Source organism: Cervus canadensis, chromosome 12 (assembly GCF_019320065.1).
Source record: "Cervus canadensis isolate Bull #8, Minnesota chromosome 12, ASM1932006v1, whole genome shotgun sequence".
Classification (NCBI taxonomy): Eukaryota; Metazoa; Chordata; class Mammalia; order Artiodactyla; family Cervidae; genus Cervus; species Cervus canadensis.
Window position 1 is genome coordinate 65,427,644 of NC_057397.1, and position 7,671 is coordinate 65,435,314.

The window sequence follows — 7,671 nt, forward strand, 5'->3', positions numbered from 1 at the left end:
TACAGGTAAGGAGGGAGATTAGACAGATGAATAGAGAGAAAAATAGCAGAGAGATGTGTATACTGCACTCTGTATACATGAACATATTCGTGTTGAATCTTAACCTCAGCCAGAAATAAGAAAGACAAGGAGCTCATCTCCCAGGAAGAGAAGCCAACATGGGCCCGGAGATATCAGAACCTTTGTAAACAAAGTAATGATTTCTTCCTCCCTAAAAACGATATCCATGTCAAATCCCTAGAGTCTAATTCTCTTTAGCACTCACCCAAATTACCCAGGAATATCTGAAAAGGGAACTTTACCAATATGATTAACTTAAGAATCTTGAAAGGAAGAGCTTATCCTGGGTAGTTTGGGTGAGTCCTAAAGACAATTAGATGGATCCTCATAAAATAGACACATGGAAGGCAATGTGAAGACAGAGGCAGAGACTAGAGTGATGAGTCTACACGTCAAGGAATGCTAATAGCCACCAGAAGATGGAACCATCAGAGAGAGTGTGGTCCTGCCCACATCTTGATTTCAGACTTCTGGCCTTCAGTACTGAGAGAATAAATTTCTGTTGTTTTAAGGCACCAAGTTTGTGGTGATTTATCTTTGGAAGCCCTAGGAAACGACTATAGCCCTGGACAAGGGTTTGGGGTTTGAACAAAACTTCAGCCTCAGAATAGAAATGAGAGTTCAATCTAAAAGTAGAATAGAGGGACTTCCTTGGTGGTCCAGTGGGTAAGAATCTGCCTACCAATTCAGGGGACATGGGTTTGATCCTTGGTCGGGGAAGATCCCACATACCGCAGGGCAATTAAGCCCATACATCACAGCTGCTGAAGTCCATGCTCTAAAGGTCGTGCTCTGCAACAAGAGAAGCTACCACAATGAGAAGCCCATGCACCATGACAGAGTAGCCCCTGCTCACCACAACTAGAGGAAGTCCATGCTCAGCAATGAGGACCTAGCACAGCCCAAAATAAATACAGAAAAATTTTAAATAAATTTTTTAAAAAAGTAAAATAGAAACCCATCACACACTGGTTCACGGGGCAGCCAGGCATGCCAAGTCACTTTAGTCATAATCTGCTCTCTGTGACCCTGTGGACTGTAGCCCGATAGGCTCCTCTGTCCATGGGATTCTCCAGGAAAGGATACTGAAATGGGTTGCCCTGCCCTCCTCCAGGGGATCTTCACAACCCAGGAATCAAACCGGTGCCTCTTACATCTCCTGCATTGGCAGGGGGGTTCCCTGCCCAGCGCCAGCTGGGAAGCCCCATTAGACATAGGCTATCCCAGACCAATTCCAAATCTAGCCATGATGGAGAAGAGTGAGTAAGTCCTGGAGTGACTCAGGTACTAGGTGGGGTGGAGGTGGGGAGGGCGGGGACAGGGTGGGGTTCATCATGCAGGGAGGACTTTTCAGTACCAAGCAGGGCAATAGGAACTGACAGAGCAATGAGAGATGTTCTGCCAGTCATAAATGTCTGGTAGAACCTGGCTGCATGCAGTCTGAGATGATGTCCATTTCAGAGGGGAAAAAAATGAAAAACCAGAAAAAAATGCTGCTCCTTCTATGGATGGAATCTGTCCCTTCATTCAAGGGCCAGGCATATGCCAGCGCAGGGGTGTGGAGGTAAGCGCGAGGTCTGCTCTGGACCTCCTCGGTAGCCCTCACAGCCTCTCTTGGAGCTGATACCTCCCTGCAAGCTCAGAAGATTCATTCTCCTTCAGCCAAGAGCTTCTGGGGATTGAACGGACCATTCTGCACCTGTGTTAGCAGGAATCAGGGAAAGGAAGACCTTACCATCTCTAGAGGCTTCTAACTTACAAGTCGGTCATAGAACCACCCTTACTGTTAACATACTATGGGGATTTCCTACTCCCTAAAAGTCACATAAGAGGATTTCAATCTAGATGCTCTCAAAAGGCACTTCTTCCCCACCTAGGCAACATAGGACAAACAACTATGCATCAGTTCCAGCCCCTGTCCCCCAGGAGTGTGTGTCCTCACACATAATATGAGGACTAGCCATAATAACTAAAACTACAGAGCAGTGGTATTTGTCGCTAAGTCGTGTCCGACTCTTGCGACCCTGTGGACTATAGCCTGCCAGGCTCCTCTGTCCATGGGATTATCCAGGCAAGAATACTAGGGTGGGTTGCCATTTCCTTCTCCAGGGGATCTTCCCGACCCAGAAGTCGAACCTGGGTCTCCTGCAGTGGGTACCTTCAAATGACACAGACAATCAGAGACAAAGAACTAGAGGGGATAGGACAGGTTTTATTGATACATCAATCCAGGCATGAAAGGATTCCAAACTGTGAAAACTAATATCAAATGCATATCTTTAATCTTATAACCACTAGAAACAGTCTTATCCAGAATAACCAGCATGATAATGAAATAAGATAATGTAACAGTTGCAATGAAAATATCTTTAATTATCAAAGAATTTATAAATTATTTCACCTCTCTGGCTTCGACTGCTTCATCTGTAAAATGAGTTTTATACACAATCACTAAAGTCCTTTCCAGTCCCCTTATATTCCTTGGGCAATTCATTGTAAGGGAGATACTTTTGTTGGCTTTATCCTTAGGGCCTTCTGTGAGGTCTTCAAGTAGGGGGAGCCTCGAAATTTTCAGCTTTTCGGAGAAGGCAATGGCATCCCACTCCAGTACTCTTGCCTGGAAAATCTCATGGACGGAGGAGCCCAGTAGGCTGCAGTCCATGGGGTCGCTAGGAGTCGGACACAACTGAGTGGCTTCACTTTCACTTTTCACTTTCATGCATTGGAGAAGGAAATGGCAACCCACTCCAGTGTTCTTGCCTGGAGAATCCCAGGGACGGGGGAGCCTGGTGGGCTGCCGTCTAAGGGGTCGCACAGAGTCAGACACGACTGAAGTGACTTAGCAGCAGCAGCAGTAAGAATCTTTAAGCTATAAAGATTGGTTGATATGTGGAAGTATGACTGGGGAAATAGAGCAAACTGGTCAGCCTAAAATCCTGGGTTCCTCCCTAAGAGGCACTATGGCCAACTGGGGACCAGGAAGCACACTAGGCACTAGCCCTAAGCCCTGGCCCGTGGGACATTTCTAACAGCCTCCATCCATTGGGTTCTCACTCTGCCTTCAATATAATGCCTTGCTCAAACTTTTACTCCCCCACATAGCTCCCCAACTGATCCTTTTTTTCTTTTCCTTGAATCAGGTTTAACTTTCTGAAGGCTGAAAATCATAAAGCAAAAATTGATTTGAAACAAGGAGGATGGAAGAAGGAGCTGGACTCACACAACTATAGAAGTGAAAAAAAATTAATGTCAAAGCCTCAAACAAAGGCTGGACCTACTGACTCCTCAGGGGGTTGATGGGTTTGAGCCACAGGAATTAGCACGTGACTCTTCGGGTTGATCTGTTTGTTGGTTGCTATGTGGATTGGTGATAAAATATCCATTTGGGTGGGATCAAAAATTGTATTACCCTCTTAGAGCACATCTGTGAATACTGGCCTTTTGAACTGTAGTTCAGCAGGTCTCTCTGCCGTCAGAGGCTGCTTCCCAAATACCAACTTTGAGTCTAGCCCTACCATATGGACTCATGGGGGTCCATGAAAAATAGGGGCTGGAAAGCATGAGAAGTTCTGACAATAAGTGACAGGGTTTGTCCAGGCTGCTGAAGAGAAATGTACTGAGACAAAAGACTAAGGAGGTGCACACCTTTGGAACGTGTCTGTGGATCAAAACACACCCTAACAGATTCTTGAGAGAGCGCCGGCAGCCGTGTTAACCTTGGCATTGCTATCATTAAAAGGCTATGCTCATTTCTGGCACCTAACATGGGACACTTTGACAGCAATAGGGTTGATGGAGGAGGAAAGAATCTGTTTTGCAGTTAAAAAAAAAAACAAGTTCTCGGATTTCTCAGGCCATTTGAAATCACGCCAGAGAAATACTCGATTTCAGCATTCTTCAGCTCTCTGCGATGATGCCACAAGTGGTGTCCCCCACGTGTGATGATGTATTTCAGAGCCAGAGTTTTCTCAACATGTTCCAAGCCTGCAGGCTCCTGATCCTTTTTCAAATTACAAAGATGATAGGATCCCAGAGAGAGCTGTGATTAGTCTAAACTCTCCACAGCTGTGAGAGACGAGTGAACAAATTCCAATAAAGATTCTGCGTGTTCTGGACTGAATTTACCTATGCGGCACTGAGGCCTAACTCGGGGACCACTTAAAAGAATCAGAGCTGCCCCAGTGCTCTTCCATCTCCAGCATTAGCAGCTGGAAGGCTGGCAACTGTTCTGCGAAGATGCCTCCCCTCACACCCACTGCCTCCCCTCACACCCACCACTCTGTCACTGCCCAGAAGTGAGTATCTATTTTTGGTGCAGGGGGAGAAAAGCTAATACATTGACCCAATCGACTATAGCCTGCCAGGTTCCTCCGTCCATGGGATTTTCCAGGCAAGAATACTGGAGTGGGTTGCCATTTCCTTCTCCAGGGCATCTTCCCGACCCAGGGATTGAACCTGGGTCTCCTGCATTGCAGGGAGACTCTTTGCCATCTGAGCCACCAGGGAATCCCTATTAATACATGTGAATCCAAAGAGGCCTTGCAATTCATGATGTGAACAGCCAGGAGGACTATAAAACACCTTGTAACTGAAGAGGTTGGCCTGGACTGTGTGTGACAACAAATCCAGTTGTATTACCACCTCTAACTCATTTGGATTAGTGTTAGCAAGAACGCAGGTTCCGAGCAGTCTTCAGTTACTTGGCAAAGTCAGCAGGGCTTTGTTTTCTTATTTTGGACACCTTTTCCCTAAAATACTTCCTTGGAAGGCTAAGTAAATGTAATAATACACAGCACGCCACTTTTACCATGTTTAATAACTGTATAGTCTGAAGACTCTTGGCTATACTCCTTTAAGAAACATCTGACACTTGGCATGCTTTCCAAGACTGGGAAAGAGTTAGGGGACAAGTATTCACACCACTGTCGACACATATTAACAATTATAGAGATAATAAATAAGACTCTTTATTTTGGGGGAAAAAATGAAAAAAAAATGTTTTTTTAAATTATTTTCTCATATGATTTGCATGAGTTTTCCAAAGCCAAGTATACACTCACCATGTACAGCCTACTCCATTGCTTGAGTCCACTGCAGTGCACCAGGTATTGCTCCTGACATCCTGAGTTTTTCTCTTTTTTTTTTTGGCCACGCTGCAGGATTTCAGTTCCTCCACCAGGGCTTGAACTTGGGCCACCACAGTGAAGTCTGGAATGTTAACCACTGGGCCACCAGGGAACTCCCTGGAGATTTTTAATAGTGTGCTTTCATTTTCCAGTTTATCACACAGCCATCCACATATGTGTATATGGCATTTCTCACTGTAGACATTGAACTTGACTTTCTCTAAAGCCAGAAAGACAACACAACTGAAGTCAGAAGTTCCAAAGAGTTGATGAGCTGTAAGACAAATTCTCAAAACACCTACCTCTGGATGATCTACACATGATATCTACACACCAAAATGGGGGTGGGAGTAGAGGAAGAAGGAAAGAAGCTTCATTTTTCTAATATTCATATAAACAAAACACAAAATTAGAAACACTTCCTCTTTTATCTTTCATAGTCCTTCACGCAAATCTACATGCTAAGTCTTTCAACTACTGATGGTATACCTCAGATTTCATCTTTTCTAAAGAAAAATCAAATTATTAACTTAAGTGTATGAAACTGTATGGCAACTCCCCCAGGAACCATATTGCAAGGGTAATTTCAGTATCAAGTGTCTTATTCCTGTCTTTCTGCTGGAGGTCAGTTCTGAGTAGAAATCACCCAGCAAGGCAAGTTGGGGAAAAACAAAACAAAATATCAGTATACTGAGTGGGACGTCATACTATACGACAAGATTCTGATAGTTAAAATAACAACCAGGGAAGCCTGACAGGTAAGGGGAATGTTGCCTTGCTGGGAATATTCAAGATTTGCCTGGTGGTAAATATTAGTGACATGATGATAAGCGTCTGGCAACTAGCTCTAGCGAGAAAAATATCTTGTACCATTTGCAATTTCCCTGGTGTAAATACACCCAGGAAGCCTAATTTCAAGCTACCCAAGTGACATCACTGAATGGGAAGTTATGAAGAGATTCATAACAATGGCCCACTGTTTACTATTTCAGATACAACAGATGTAAATAATCTCAAACATAAATTATAATAAAATGTAGGGTAATAACCAGACCTTGGTGAATTTTGACTACTGCTTTTGTTTTTCAATATAGTTAATTTAACTAAGTTTACATAATTTAATTTTTTTTCATAATTTAATTTTTTAATAGTGGTTGCATTTAACAACTGGCTCTCAAAAGTCATGAATATTTAAAGGTTGGCTCTACATTTGCTCCATCATATGTTGTCTGTTCAGAATATCTTTAATATCTCTAACCCCACCGTGTCTTTTCCCGCGAGTTCTTTAATAGATATTATGAACAGACAACAAAAAAACCAAGTAAATGAAGCTACTAATTCATTTCGATAAAAGTATCTCCAGAGTTTCCAAGGCTGCCAACCTCTTTGCAATTCTCCTTCAGAAATACTAAAAAGTTCAGGTTTCATTGTGCATACATAGTATTTACAGGAGAGACCATACCTTGCAGGTGTATTACACATCGTACTTTTCCAAGCAGTGTCTTTAAGACACTGTGGGACATTCTAGCCCTGCATAGTCAATTTATATCAGTGGGGAACACTATTTTAGTGCGTAGTGGGGAAAAAGAGTCCTGGAACTGTTTGTGCTTAGAAGGCGGCGGGGGAGTGGAGCTGATCACGCAAGGAGGCCGGGAGGCTGATCCGGGGCCCTAAGATTCCCAGTTAGCTCCGGGAAAACGCACAACTCTGCAAGCCAGTCTACAGCAGCACCAACCTTTTTTCCCTCTCTCTTGTTTTCTGACTAACTAGCGATTTTACTAAAATTCAGTTTTTCTCTCATTGGCGATACTCTCAAGATCCCCTCTGAGAAGATAAAATTATTAAGAGCTACAACATTCAAATGTGCGCTTAATCTGACAGAACAGCTCCGTAGTGTTTTCCTCGTGATGAAAACCTGTTACTAGAGTAGACACTTGTGTGCAGGCTCTACATAGATCTCACTGCCAAAACCACCACCAGTAGTAGTCGTGGCCGAGTGGTTAAGGCGATGGACTAGAAATCCATTGGGGTCTCCCCGCGCAGGTTCGAATCCTGCCGACTACGACAAATCAGCTTTTTAACACAGTAGCTTATTTCTCTTTTGCAGGCTTCTCCGCTGACCATTTAAAGAATATATGAACGGCTGGAATACGATTGGGACCCCAAGGGGGCTAGACAAGGAGGAGATGAGAAAGCTAGGGAGTCGGGCGATTGTGGTTACAACCTGAGTCCAGGAGGAGCGGAAGACGGGACAAAACACGTCAGATAATCGGGAACAGAAAAGCCAGTAGCGCAGAAACGGACAACACCGACCTCCCGCCCAGCCGCCGGAACGTCCTCGCAGCCCGCGGCCCTCGCGACCCCACAGCGTCTTTTCGCGCGAGCTCGTCAACAACCAAGCCTCGCGAGGGTCGGAAATGGCGCGCGCATGCGCGGGGGCGACGGGGCGCGCGCCCCGAGAGGGGATGGGCCCCCCGCCCCCCCC

At 44.7% G+C, this 7,671-nt stretch overlaps 1 long non-coding RNA gene and 1 other non-coding gene across 3 annotated transcripts in view; one reads left to right on the top strand and one right to left on the bottom strand.

Annotated features, from left to right (window-relative positions):
• The window catches only part of LOC122451064, an 84,031-nt gene extending 76,369 nt beyond the window's left edge, over nucleotides 1-7,662 (bottom strand). For both annotated transcript variants that reach the window (XR_006272299.1, XR_006272298.1), the window contains exon 1: nucleotides 5,121-7,662. This is a non-coding gene — a long non-coding RNA (uncharacterized LOC122451064). The remainder of the gene's footprint in view (nucleotides 1-5,120) is intronic.
• On the top strand, nucleotides 7,169-7,250 carry TRNAS-AGA. The gene has a single exon. It is a non-coding gene; the product is annotated as a tRNA-Ser (tRNA).
• Nucleotides 7,663-7,671: the final 9 nt, after the last annotated feature.